At 35.2% G+C, this 15,574-nt stretch overlaps 1 pseudogene; it reads left to right on the forward strand.

The window, feature by feature from the left end:
• The window catches only part of LOC114626063, a 70,535-nt pseudogene extending 64,325 nt beyond the window's left edge, over nucleotides 1–6,210 (forward strand).
• Nucleotides 6,211–15,574: the final 9,364 nt, after the last annotated feature.

Here is a 15,574-nt window from a genome sequence, read left to right on the forward strand (position 1 = left end):
GGGACACCAGGGATCCAGGAACGCACCTTGCCAGTGGCCCAGGTTCCTTCCAGTCTGAGCCAGTGCCTTGAGCATACCATGGGTGCTAGCTCTGCACTGAGTCCCACAACACCCAGAGGAAGGTCCACCCCCATGTGTTCTAACACTCACAAGATCATAGGTGAGGAGGTCACATTGTTTGCCCCAACACCAGGAGTAACTGGGACCACCAAGATTTAGGGATGCAGGAAACCCCGCACAGCCAGTGGCATGGGTTCCTTCTGGTCTGAGCCAGTACCCAAAGCAGAACTTGGGTTTTGGTTCCGAATCCAGTCCCACAATGCCCAAAGGAAGCTCAACATTCAGGATCTGAAAATGGAAATAGAAACAATAAATAAATCACAAAGGGAGACAACCCAGGAGATAGAAAACCTAGGAAAGAGATCAGGAGTGATAGACAAAAGCATCACCAACAGAATACAACAGATAGAGGAGAATCTCAGGTGCCGAAGATATCATAGAAAATATTGATACAACAGATGAAGAAAATGCAAAAAGCTCCTAATACAAAAAAATCGATGAATTCTAGGATACAATGAGAAGATGAAACTTAAGGATAATAGGTATAGATGAGAGAGAAGATTACCAACTTAAAGGTCCAGTAAATATCTTCAACAAAATTATAGAAGAAAACTTCCCTAACCTAAAGAGAGAGATGCCTATAAAAATACAAGAAGTCTACAGAACTCCAAATAGACTGGATCAGAAAGTAAATTTTTTCTATCACATAATAATCAAATCACCAAATGCACAAAAACAAAGAAAGAATATTAAAAGCAGTAATGGTAAAAATGTCAAGTAGTATGTAAAAGCAGACCTATCATAATTACATCAGATTTCTCACCTGAGACTATAAAAGCCAGAAGTTCCTAGGCAGATGTCATACAGAACTGAAGAGAACACAAATGCCAACCCAAAATACAATACCCAGAAAAACTCTCCATATATGGAGAAACCAAGATATTCAATGACAAAATCAAATTTACACAGTATCTTTCCACAAATCCAGAACTACAAAGGACAATAGATGGAAAACTCCAGTACAATGAGGAAAACTACACCATAGTAAAATCAAGAAAGTAATCATCTTTCAACAAACCCAAAAGAAGATAGCCACATCAATATAACTCCACTTCTAATAACAATAACAATAACAAAAAGGAATGTTAAAAAAAAAAAAAAAGCCGGGCGGTGGTGGCGCACGCCTTTAATCCCAGCACTTGGGAGGCAGAGGCAGGCGGATTTCTGAGTTCGAGGCCAGCCTGGTCTACCAAGTGAGTTCCAGGACAGCCAGAACTACACAGAGAAACCCTGTCTTGAAAAACCAAAAAAAAAAAAAAAGAATTAACATATTAATATTATTAATTTATTCAATATCTCAACATCAGTAGCCTCAATTCCCCATTAAAGACAGAGACTAACAGACTAGATATGTAAACAGGACCAAGCAATTTGCTGCATGTAGGAAACACACCTCAGTGAACAGACACTTCCTCATAGTAAAAGGATGGAAAAAACATTCCAAGCAAATGGTTCCAAGAAACAAGCTGGAGTAGCCATTCTAATATTGAATAAAATCAACTTTCAACCAAAAGTTATCAAAAAAGATAAGGAAGGACACTTCATACTCATCAAAGGAAAAATCTACCAAAATGACTCTCAATTCTGAACATCTATGCCCCACATTCAAGGGCACCCACATTCATAAAAGAAACTTTACTAAAACTCAAAACACACATAGCACCCCACACAATAATAGTGAGAGATTTCAACACCCCACTCTCATCAATGGACAGATCATGGAAACAGGAAATAAACAGAGACACAGTGAAACTTAGAGGTTATGAACCAAATGGATTTAACAGATATTTATAGAGCATTCCATCCTAAAACGAAAGACTACCTTCTTCTCAGCACCTCATGTTACCTTCTCCAAAACTGACCATATATTTGGTCATAAAACAGATGTCAGCAGATACAAGAAGACTGAAATTATCCCATGCATCATAACAGATCACCATGGACCAAGGCTAGTCTTCAATAACTACAAAAAATAATAGAAACCCTGCATACACATGGAAGCTAAACAGTACTCTACACAATGCCTAAAATGAAATAGATTAATGACTTTTTAGAATTTAATGAAAATGAAAGCATATTATACCAAAACTTATGGGACACGATGAAAGCAGTGCTAAGAGGAAAACTCATAGCTCTAAGTGTCTCAAAAAAGAAATTGGAGAGATCATGCACTAGAAGCTTAACAGCAAACCTGAAAGCTCTAGAACAAAAAGAAGCAAGTACACTCAAGAAGAGTAGACTGCAGGAAATAATCACTTCAAGGATGAAATCAACCAATTTGAAACAAAAAGAACTATACAAAGAATCAACAAAACCAGGAGCTAGTTTTCTGAGAAAATCAACAAGATAGATAAACCCAGAGGGCCAAGAAAATAAATGGAAGTAAGCAACGTCAGATGCTGGGAAGGTGGGGGAACCATCTAGAAAATACCAGAGACCCAGGAGGTGAGAGACTCTAAGGACTCAATAGTGGTCTCTCTAGCCAAAATGCCCAACAATAGGGAGAGAGAACTTGAAGAATTCACCTCTAGTTGATAGATAGGATCTCAAGTGAAAGGATAGTGTCACTAACCCACATTCAAAATTTCTAACCCAGAATGTTTCCTGTCTAAAATAACTACAGGGAGAAAAATGGAGAAGAGACTGAGGGACAGTGACTGGCACAACTTAGGATTCATCTCATGGGAGGTACCAAGGCTTGACACTATTACTGATGCTATGGTATGGTTATAGAGAGGAGCCTGGCATGGCTGTTCCTTGAGAGGCCCTCACAGAAGCTGGCTGAGACAGAAGCAGATACGCTCAACTGCTGAACTGAAGTTGGGGACTTGTATGGTTGAATTAGGCGAAGGATTGAAGAAGCTAAAGGGGAAAGAGGCCCTATAGGAATACCAGTAGTCTCAACTTACCCAGACCCCAGGGAGCTCTCAGAAGACTGAACCTCCAACCAGTACCATACAGGGGTCAGTCAGAGGCCCCTGGCACAAATGTAGCAGAGGTCTGCTTGGTAAAGCCTTAGTTGTAGAAGATAAGCATAATTCTTGAGAGACTTGAAGCCCCAGGGAATTGGAGGCCTGGTTGGGACCACCCTCTCAGAGACTAGGGGGAGGAGCAATGAGATAAAGAACTGTGGCAGGAGGTGGACCAAAATAGGGTGTGGAAAAATGACTGTAAATAAATAAAATAGTAAAAATTGAAAAATAAAGAAAAAATAGTGGACAAAATGTATTAGCTCACTAAATTATTACCTTCATTATCTGGGGGTGAGGGAGCAACATGATCATCTAGGGATGATCTTTTTTTTGAGAAAGCATAATTTAATAAATAAGATTCTTTACTACTTTGAATTGCTTGTATGTAGCTCTTATAAAATTATTCCAACCTTATTTGAGATTCTGTCTACATAAACTTGACATCTGTTTCCCTGTATTTACAAAAGTTTTCCATGTGTTCATATAAACAAAATGAAGCAAAGAATAAATTATCATAGGACGTTCAAGCTGCTATTGAAGGAATGACATCTGTAGAAATAAGTGATGTAAAATTAGCTCTCTGTCTATTCAATCAAATTTTTAAAGTTTTTTATTATATACTTTCAAAGTTTTCACACTGATTCCTATTCTGCATCTGAAGTTTCCATTGTGCTGCACTCATTTTGCAAAACCATTATTTATACTGATTTACCAAGTCCAACATAACATGAAAGATAACTCATACTCAATGCATTATCATAGCAAGTAAAAACAATATATTTTTGCAGAATTAACTATGAGTATATTTTGGTTATGCCCTTACCTACTGTATATTTATCTTAAATGTCTACATAAAAATTCCCCAACTGCTTCATTAAATAAAAAGAATAATTTTCAATTCAAAAATAATATTCAAAAACTGCAAAAGAATTTAAAGCAAATTCAAGCAGTAACTTAATAAGTTGGAGTGGGAGTGCAGAGAGTGCACATCTATTATTTCAACACTCTGGAGGCATAAGGAAGAAGTTGTGGGGTTTGAGACCATCTTGAACTCTCTAGTGAATTCAGACTATCAAGTCCAAGGTAAAGGAAACCTTTCTCAAAAAAAAAAAAGTAAATAACTATGTCTTCAGAGAGACAATATAAGTTCTTTTATTATATATGGTTAGGTAAATTTCATATGACATATAGTAGTACAAGACAGAATTATTCACAATAATGTTCAAGATTAACTAAACCTCCAAGAACAGTTTATGAAAAACAGAAAGTATACTGGAGAAAAAAATCAGAGAAGGCATTGCAAATAAATCAGAAATGTTTCATTAGGTATTTTAAGGTCTTCAGGCACAATTTGGATTCAATATTAAAATAAACTTTCAAGTAACATTATATCTTTATAAAGACTGAGCAGACTATAGTTAAGAATGTATGCAAGCATGAAATAGCAGTTAAGAAAAAAATGCCACAAATTTAAAAAAGAGCATGGAGAGGTATGTGAGAGGATTTGGAGGGAGGAAACAGAAACAAAAATATTTTAATTATATTATAATATCAAAAAATTTAAAAAATTAAAAAATGGTAAGTATCCTGATATCAACTTGGTGTACCATGCACCTGAACTTCAGAACTTGAGAGTTATGCTGATGGACAAAGAAATTAAAGTCAGTGTGAGCACATAAGTTTGCAGATAGTCTTGGCTACAAAACAAACAAATTCATTGGCAAGATTTGATATGAAAGTAAACTTCCTGTCTGACTGTCTCCAATCTAAGAAACTTATAATTTTTGTCATTTGTTCAGATACAAACTAAAAAACTGGTTGGAGTTATGTTCATTTACCATGGTGGCACTGAACATCTGACCAGATCTACTAATCAGGATCAATTAGTTTCTTGGAGATGTCAATATGGCCCAAGTTACACTGGGTACACTCATATAGAGGACTTTTAAAAAGTGATGTTCTTTCCATTGAGGTGATAATTTATAGATGAATACCTATATATCATATGGACAATTTTTTTCTTTTTAAAAATTTTTATTGTTTATTTTATTTATTTACATTTCAAATGTTATCCCCCTTCCCAGTTTCCCCTGCTGAAACCACCTATTGCAATCCCTCCCCCTGCTTCTATAACTGTGCTCCCCTAACCGACCACCCACTCCTGCTTCAGTGGCCTAACATTCCACTACACTGGGGCATCCAACCTTCACAGGACCAAGGGCCTCTGCTCCCTTTGATACCAGATAAGGCCATTCTCTGTTACATATGCAGCTGGAGCCATGGATTCCTCCTAATCTTTGGTTGGTGGTTTTGTCCCTGGGAGCTCTGGGGGGTGTCTGGAAATGTAAATAAAAAAATGTCTAATAAAAAGAATTTTCAAAAGGCAAGAAAAGTGAAAGATGGATCCACCTAAATGTTTGCAGAAGTCATAGAGAATCAGTTCCTTCAGGTTGTTAAGCTAGTGGAAAATCACTTGGACTCTGAAATTTAGAAACTAGGTCAGATGAGTGAAGATCAACTGGAGCTTCTCAAAGAAGATAAACTGGCAGTGTTCAGGAAGGCTCAGTAGTAGAAACAGAAATGTCTTTCCAAAGGCATTTGGAGTACAGAGATATTAGCAGGGATAGAGACTTCTTTCAAGAAGTCAAGGAGAATGAGATGTTTACCATTTCTACAGAGACACCACACTCAGGTGTAAAATACTAGACAGACATTTGGCAATTCTGGCCAAAGCCATCTCGAAACCAAGTTTTTGAAGCTGAATGTGGAGAAGGCACCATTCCTTTGTGAGTGACTGCTGATCAAAATCATCCCCATACTTGCTCTCTTGAGAGACAGCAAGCCACAAGATTATGTTTTTGTATTCAATGACCTTGGTAATACAGATAACTTCACACTACAGAAACTTTAGAATGGATATATGGTTGTTCTGATGTTATTAATTGCAGTGGAAATTCAATGGAGCCAAAAGAAATTTGGTACAAATTCCACAAAGCAAAAAAATAGCACTATCAGAGAAAGGAAATGTGATTTTGATTCTGATGACAATCAGACTGTGGTGTACTTTAAAACCTTCTGTCTGTCTGTCTGTCTGTCTGTCTGTCTACTTCAGAGTTAAGTGTGTTTTCTAAATTTCACTGAGTTCAGCCCATTGATCATCTGATATTCTTGTCCCAGCTTGCACACTAACCATTTCGTCTGTGGTCATAACATATAACTTGAAACAGATATTTTAAATTAAAAAAAAAGAAATTGAATTCAAATTTTATACTCCACATATGCTTATTACTAAAATTTCTATCAATGTGGCATAATCTGTAATGCTAATAAAAATGATAAAGATTGCAATTTATAGTTTATTCATTGTAGTATAGCACTAATTATATTAGAAAAAGTATTTTTCTGACCTAGCAGAGAAATGTTTGATGTTACATTCAAAAGCCATTTTCTTTTTATATGAAATTATCAAATACTCTACTGTACCTAGTAATAACATGTTATAAAATTTTATATTGTTTTTCATAGATTATTAACCATCATAAATGTCAATTGTTGTGTTTCAGAAGCAAGATGAAAGTTTGACATTATGGTATCTAACATTCGTGTAACTGTTCATTTAATGTCAGACGTTATGCTATTCTTAGAAATAAATTACAGCATACATGAAAAACATACATTTAAAATGTTGGCTTGAGATTTATTGTGGAAATATAATGCATATTTTATCAAACCTTGGTGGAATTATGACACTACTGAAAAATAACATTTTAAATATTGAATTAGTATGATTTAGGCAATTTATTAAATATATATTCTTCAAAACTACTCAGCAAGATTACTGCAGTTCGGAAATTATTTCAATTTATCAATAATGTGACAAATAATTTTTATGATTTTATGAAGTAAATGCATGAATTTTGCAGACAAGTCATAAATATGTGGTATTTAATTGTTCCCTTATGTTTGTAGGGATATGTGATTATTTGAAAATCAGCATCATCACTTTACGTGGTAAATACTCAAACAAAAATTGACAGTCAGAAATTTCTCATCCAGTACTGAATTTTTTTATTCCTAAAACACATATAAAATCTTTGTCCCTGATTCTTGACACAGAGCATCTGAGTCTTTTGCAATTTCTTCAGTGCTGAATATGATAAACAGGTATTTTCTTCTAATATGTGGTTTTTTTGGCCCACTTCGATGTAAGGATCTTTATACCTTTGAGTTTTCAGGTGTTTTTTTTTTTTTTTAATTTTAGGGAGATAATTCTTGGTGAACTTCTTGGTGGGGGTAGTAGTTCATTTTTTATTAATGGATGAACCATTGTGTAAGGATTTATTGTTAATTTAATTACAAGTCTCTCACTGAAACATAAAAATTTATAATAATGAATTTCATTATTCAAAAAGATTTCAAATTGGTAAATGCATGCACATGTCTGCAGAATGACACAACTCCTTCACAGGAACAGAATATATCCTGTTTAGGATGATTCCAGATGTTGCACTATATATCTATGTATCTGCTTTATCCTGTATATTCTATATAATATAATCTATTATAATATTAAGCACTGTTCTATAAGTTTTATGCACTACATGAGCAAGTTATTTGAATCTTAGTTGAGGGTTGTGGTAATCTCTACTTTAGAGCAAGTTGGAAACAACCCTTAGCCTGTTACTTATATTTAACATCAGTAAATTATGTCTTGTATGATTGAGCTTTAAACCATAGGATACGATTATAAGCATGGGGAAAAAAATAAATAAATCACAGACATATATGGTAGCAATAGTCCTGTGTTCAGTATGAGAGCAAAAAAAACAGGGTTTTTGTTGTTGTTGTTGTTGTTGTTGTTTTCTGTTTTAGAGATGAAACTGGAGTAATCAAAAGGAGAAATAAGAGAATAAGTCAAGACAAGTGACAGTTAACAACATTATATAAGGTTATATCCAACATCAAATGTTCTAGAACAAATTAAACACAGGTATTCATGAGATAATGTATAATATAATTTTAAGTTAGTATTTAAGGAAGTTCTTTGTTATCCAACAGTAAAGAAAATAAAAAATCTAGAGTGATGAAACTTATGCAAAGGATCATCTGATATGTTTGTTGAATGAAACATTCATGAAGAACTAGTATCTATGATACTGCCATCTGAATCTTAGATTCTCCACCCAAGTATTTTAGTTTTTTAATGTTCTATATTTTGAACAGATCATTAAAACTGTAGTATTCTTTTAGTTCATGCATTAAAAAGTTACTGCGTATATACTGGGATTAGGAAATAGAGTTTATTATTTTAGATGTTTTGTGATGACCTTGGAGAATTTAGTAAGGTGCTAAACATTAATGTGAGTATTTTTAAGGTAAAAGCTGTCAAAGCATTACTTAAAGTATAAAAGTAATAAAAATCTATGGGATCACATGGAAATTTAAACAAATTGGCTTTACAGGTTATGTAACTGTAAAAATGTGAGGTACAGCCTTGCTTATACACTAAAGGCCTAAAATCAGCCATAGGCCTAAGTCAGTCTACTAACACAAAGTCTTGATCTCTGTGGAAAAACACTGAACAGATGGCTATAAGATCTTGTAAACAAGTAGCCTTGGATGAAATTTACCAGCCTGGATAGTCATAGACCTTATGGATAGGTAGCCTTCGTGGATAGTACCAACTTAGAATATATAACAATAAATAATATGATCAAACTGTAGACAAGTTGTCATTCTTTGTGTCCACCTGTTTCCCCCATTCTCTCTTTCAGGTGATCTTAGTGGACCCTGTTCATTGCCCTTCTAGAAGGGGGATAAAAAACACTGGTTATTTTGCTCCCTTGGAAATTTGTATGATACCTTCTGATATTATAAAATATAGTAATTTGAGGGAAGGCATTCTAATAATATCTATCTCATGTGTCTGTCTTTCTAGTTCTCTAAATATAGGAAGTCATAAATCCTGGATGACAACAGAAAAGTAAGATTCAGATTTAAAATCACTTCTCATTTTGATTACAGAAGACTTTAAAATGGACATAAATAACTTCCTCAAAAAAAAATACATGGAGAACACATGTAAACAGGTAGAAGCCCTTACAGAGGAAACACAAAAATCCCTTAAAGAATTACGAGAAAACACAACCAAACAGGTGAAAGAATTGAACAAAACGATTCAGGACATAAAAATGGGTGTAGAAACAATAAAAAAACACATACACAAAGGGAGATTATCCAGGTGATAGAAAACCTAGGAAATAGATCAGGAGTCATGAATGCAAGCATCACCAACAGAATACAACAGGTGCAGAAGGTACCATAGAAAACATTGACGAAACTGTCAAAGAAAATAAAAATGCCAAAACTTATAACCCAAAACATTCAGGAAATCCAGGACACAATGAGAAGACCAAACCTAAGGATAATAGGTAGAGAAGAAAATGAAGATTTCCAACTTAAATGGGCCAGTAAATATCTTCAACACAATTATAGAAGAAAAATTCTCTTACCTAAATAAAGAGATGTCCATGAACACACAAGAAACCTAGAGAACTCCCAATAGACTAGACCAGAAAAGAAATTCCTCCTGTCACATAATAATCAAAATGCCAAATAAACAAAACAAAGAGAAAAGTACTAAAAGCAGTAAGGAAAAAAGGTAATGTAACATATAAAGGCAGATATATAAGAATTACACCCGAATTCTCACCAGAGACTTTAAAAGCCAGAAGATCCTAGAGTGATATCATACAGACCCTAAGAGAACACAAATGCCACCCCAGACTACTATACCCAGTAAAACTCTCAATTATCATAGATAGACAAACCAAGATATTCCATGACTAAACCAAATTTAAACAATACCTTTCCACAAATCCAGCCCTACAAAGGATAATAGATGGAAAGCTCGAACACAAGGAGAAAAATTATACCATAGAAAAAGCAAGAAAGTAATCTTCCTAGAAACACAAAAGAAGATAGCCATAACAACATAACTCCACCTCTAATAACAAAAATAATAGGAAGCAACAATCACTTCTCCTTAATACCTCTTAACATCAATGGATCCAATTCTCCAATAAAAAGACATAGACTAAAGGACTGGATGTGTAAACATTACCCAAAATTTTAATGCATACAGGAAACAAACCTCAGTGACAAAAACAGACACTACCTCAGAATAAAAGACTGGAAAACAATTTTCCAAGCACATGGTCCCAAGAAATAACCTGGAGTATCCATTCTAATATCGAAAAATTTCGACTTTCAACTAGAAGATAACAATAAAGATAACAATGGACACTTGATACTTATCAAAGGAAGAATCAACCAAGATGAACTCTCAATTCTGGACATCTATGCACCAAATGCAAGGGCACCCACATGCCTAAAAGAAACTTTACTAAAGCTCAAAGCACACATTGTACCTCACACAATAATAGTAGGAGACTTCAACACCCCACTCTCATCAATGGACAAATCATGGAAAGAGAAACTAAACAGAGACACAGTAAAACTAAGAGAAGTTGTAAAAAAAAATGGATTTAGCAGATATTTATACAATATTTCATCCAAAAACAAAAGACTATACCTTCTTCTCAGCACCTCATGGTACCTTCTCCAAAATAGTTTTGGTGACAAAACAGGCCACAACAGATAAAAGAAAATGGAAATAATCCCATTCATCCTATCAGATCACTAAAGGCTAATTATGGCCTTCAATACTGATAAAATCAATGGAAAGAACACATACACATTGCAACTGAACAATGCTCTATTCAATGATAACTTCTCAAAAAAGACATGAAGAAAAAAATTTAAGACTTTATAGGATTTAATGAAAATGAGTACACATCATTCCAAATCCTGTGAGACATAATGAAAGCAGTGCTAATAGGAAGACTAGTAGCTCTAACACCCTACATAAAGAAACTGGAGAGAGTACACACTAGCAGCTTGACAGCACACCTGAAAGCTCTGAAACAAACAGAAGCAAATGCAGACAAAAGGAGTAGACAGCAGAAAATAATCAAACTCAGGGCTGAAATCAACAAAGTAGAAAGAAAAAGAACTATACAAAGTATCAGCAAAAGCAAGACCTGGATCTTTGAGAAAATCAACCAGATAGATAAACCCTTAGCCAGACTAACCAGAGGGCACAGAGACAGTATCCAAATTAATAAAATCAGAACTGAGATGGAGACATAACAACAGAATCTGAGGCAATTCAAAACAAAAATAATCATATCCTAATACAAAAGCCTAATTCAACAAAACAGAAAAATCTGGTGAAATTCAAAATTTCCTAGACAGATACCAGACACAAAAGTTAAATCAGGATCAGATAAAACATCTAAATTGTCCTGTAATCACTAAAGAAATAGCATCAGTCATTAAAAATCTCATCAAATAAAGCCCATGACCAGATGGTTTTAAGGCAGAATTCTACCAGACCTTCCAAGAAGACCTAATTCAATTTTGTATAATCTATTCCACAAAATAGAAACAGAAGAAACACTACCCAATTCATTCTATGAAGCAACAATTACACTCATACATAAACCACACAAAGACCCAGTAATAAAAGAGAACTTCAGAACAATCTCCTTCATGAATATTGATGCAAGAATACTCAGTAAAATTCTTGCAAACCAAATCCAAGAACACATCAAAACAATCATCCACCATGATCAAGTAGGCTTTAGCCCATGAATGCAGGAATAGTTCAACATATGGAAATATATAAGCATAATCCACTATATAAAAAAAAACTCAAAGAAAAAAAAACCAAATGATTATCTCACTAGATCCTGAGAAACATTTGACAAAATTCAATAAACTTTCATGGTAAAAGTCTTGGAAAAAACAGAAATCCAAGGCACATACATAAACATAGTTAAAGCAATATACAGTAAACCAGTAGCCAACATCAAACTAAGTGGAGAGAATCTTGAAGCAATCCCACTAAAATCATGGTCTAGACAAGGCTGCCCACTCTTTCCCTATTTTTTAAATATAGTACTGGAATTTCTAGCCAGAGCAATTTTACAACAAAAGGAGATCAAAGAGATTAAAATCAGAAAGGGAGAAGTTAAAATATCATTATTTACAGATCATATGATAGTATACTTAAGTGAACATCAAACTTCCACCAGAGAACTGCTAACCCAGATAAACAACTTCAGCAAAGTGAATGGATATAAAACTAACTCAAAAAATCAGTAGCCTTCCTCTACTTAAAGGATAAGCAGGCTGAGAAAAAAATTAGGGAAACAACATCCTCACAATAGTCACAAATAATATAAAATACCTTGGTGTGAATCTAAACAAGCAAGTGACAGATCTATAAGACAAGAACTTCAAGTCCCTGAAGAAAGAAATCAAAGAAGACCTCAGCAGATGGAAAGATCTCCCAAGCTCATAGATTGGGAGGATTAATATAGTAAAAATGGCCATCTTGCCGAAAGCAATCTACAGTTTTAATGCAATCCCATCAAAATTACAACTCGACTCTTCACAGAAATATAAAGAGCAATTTTCAGATTCATTTGGAATTTAAAAAAATTAAAAACAAAAAAATACAGGATAACAAAAACTGTTCTCAGCAAAAGATCATATGCGGGAATCATCATCTCTGACCTCAAGATGTACTACAGAGCAGTAGTGATAAAAACTACATGTTATTGGTACAGTGACAGGCAAGAAGTTCAATGGAATAGAATTGAAGACCCAGAAATGAACCCACATACCTATAGTCACTTGATATTTGCCAGAAGAGCTAAATACTTACAGTGGAAAAAAGATAGCATTTTCAACCTGTGGTACTGGTTGAAATGGAGGTCACCATGTAGGAAAATGTTAATCAGTCCATTGTTATCTCCTTGTACAAAACTCAAGTCCAAGTAAATCAAGGATCTCCATATTTAACAGAACATACTGAAACTAATAGAAGAGAAATTGGGGAACAGCCTCAACCATGTGGTCACAGGGGAAAACTTCCTGAACTAGACACCAATGGTTTATGCTCTAAGGTCAAGAATTGACAAATGGGACCTCCTAAAAATTTAAAGCTTCTGTAAGACAAAGGACACTGACAATAGGACAAAATGGCCACCAATAGATTGGGGAAAGATCATTATCAATCCTACATTTGATAGAAGGCTAATATCCAAAATTTACAAAGAACTCAAGAAATTAGACTCCAGACAATCAAATAACCCTATTAAAAATGTGGTACAGTGCTCAACAAACAATTTTCAACTGAGAAATATCGAATGGCAAAGAAGCACCTAAAGAAATGTTCAAGATCTTTAGTCATCAGAGAAATGCAAATCAAAACAAACCTGAGAAAAAACACAGATGACAGTAGATCCTGACAAGAATGTGGAGAAAGAGGAACACTCTTCCATTTTTGGTGGAATTGTAAGCATGTACAAACAGTTTGGAAATCAGTCTGGTGGTTCCTCAGAAAATTGGGCATAATATTACCTGTGGATCCAGTGATACCATTCCTGGGCCGATACCCAAAAGGTATTCCAACATATAACAAGGAAACATGTTCCTCTTTGTTCATAGCAGCCTTATATATAATACCAGAAGCTGGAAAGAAACCAGATGTCCTTCAACAGAGGAATGGGTACAGAAAATGTGGTACATTTACACAGTGGAGTACTACTCAGCTATTAAAAACAATGTATTCATGAAATTCTTAGGTAAATGGATGGAACTAGAAAATATCATCCTGAGGGAGGTAACTCAATTACAAAAGAAAACCCAATGTGTGGCTGCTTTGGTCCATCTTAGAAGGAGTAACAAAATACATGCAGGAGCAAATATGAGACAATGTGTGGGGTAGAAACTGGAGGAAATATCATCCAGAAACTGCCCCAAATGGAGAACAATCCCAGATGCAGTCATCATATGCAAACACTACTGTGGATGTCTGGAAGTGAATGCTGACTGGAGCCTGATATACCTGTCTCCTGAGAGGCACTGCCAAAGCCTGACCTATACAGAGGTGGATGCTCACAGCTGACCATCAAACTGATCACAAAGTTCCTAGTGGAGGAGTTAGAGAAAAGACTGAAGGAGTTGAAGAGGCTTGTGGCCCCAGGGGGAGAGCTATAATACCAACCAACCAGAGCTCTCTGGGTCTAAACAGCTAGCCTGGGAACACACATGAAGGGACCCATGTCTCTAACTGTAGTTGTTGAGGTGGATGGACTTGTAGTGCATCAGTGGGAGAAGAGGGCCTTGGTCCCTTGAAGGCTGGATGCCCCAGAGAGGGGTTATTCAAGGGATTATAGGTGGGGGTGGGTAGATGGGTAGGAGCACACTCTCATAAAAATAGGAGGAGGGAGGATGGGTTAAGGGGTTTCTGGGGGTGGGGAATAGGGAAGGCAGATAACATCTGTAATATAGATAAATAAAGTACCAAAATAATTTTTATAAAAAGAAAAGAAAACTAACAAACAAAAAAACAAACAAAAAAAGATAATGGAACTTTCTATGGCAGTCTAACATTTGAGACTGTTTAGCAGCAATTTAATATTACCCATATTACAGGAATTTCTTATAATTGTCAAGTTCAACATACTGTGGAACAGGCCAATGAAACTTCAAAACACTATCTTCATAAAATAAAAAATTGGGAGATATAACCCTGTACAACATAAATTTATGTAAATCATGTTCTTTTTATTTTTTATTTTAGATTTTTTTAAAAAAATTGGATTCCAAAGAACTTTTTGCTGAGTGTCTATGGTGCTCTACAACTAGGCATACTTATGTCCATGTGAAAGGGAAGGATCCACTTACTGGCATAAGGCATGATCCTGATCAGGTATTAAATATGTGGAAGAGCGTATCTTTGTGTTTTTTCTGCAGGATGCTGAAGGAGTATGGTGGCCAGCAGAGTGATGAGTGAGGCACGCTGATGTCAGAACAAAGAATGATGCTGACCTGTGTGCTTGCTAAGTTCCCTGACAATGGTGACTGGCAAGCTGTATTAAACATAAGTTTCTGACACACCGTTGCTTCCCTATACCCCTAAGGGACAAGCTGCCTCACCTCAAGTTCTTAAACCTTGTGGAACAGAGAATCAAAAAGAGAAGTTATAATGTCACTTGTATTGTAATTAAATTTGACCAGTTATTCAGACTCAATCATGGACTGTTATAGAAGTCAGTCCAATATTGGAAATAACAGTCTTCATTTGGAAGTCTTGTTCAGGACATTTTCAGAGACATATATTGAATTTAGCTGAAGTTCTATATGATTTTATGTTAGCAAAAGATAAAATTGGGGCAGGATCTGGATTTCAAACAGGTGTGAGGACATGTGTTAAAGCTCTTTTAATTGTCAAGTTAAAAGTACTTTTTTTTTTCTACAGTATTTAATGTAAGTTGCACTGATTGTATACCTTCTATTTGTGTTTGTGTTTTGAATTCTGGCATGTCAGATATGGAGATCTATCAACC

This window comes from Grammomys surdaster, unplaced genomic scaffold (assembly GCF_004785775.1).
Source record: "Grammomys surdaster isolate TR1022 unplaced genomic scaffold, NIH_TR_1.0 61, whole genome shotgun sequence".
NCBI lineage: Eukaryota > Metazoa > Chordata > Mammalia > Rodentia > Muridae > Grammomys > Grammomys surdaster.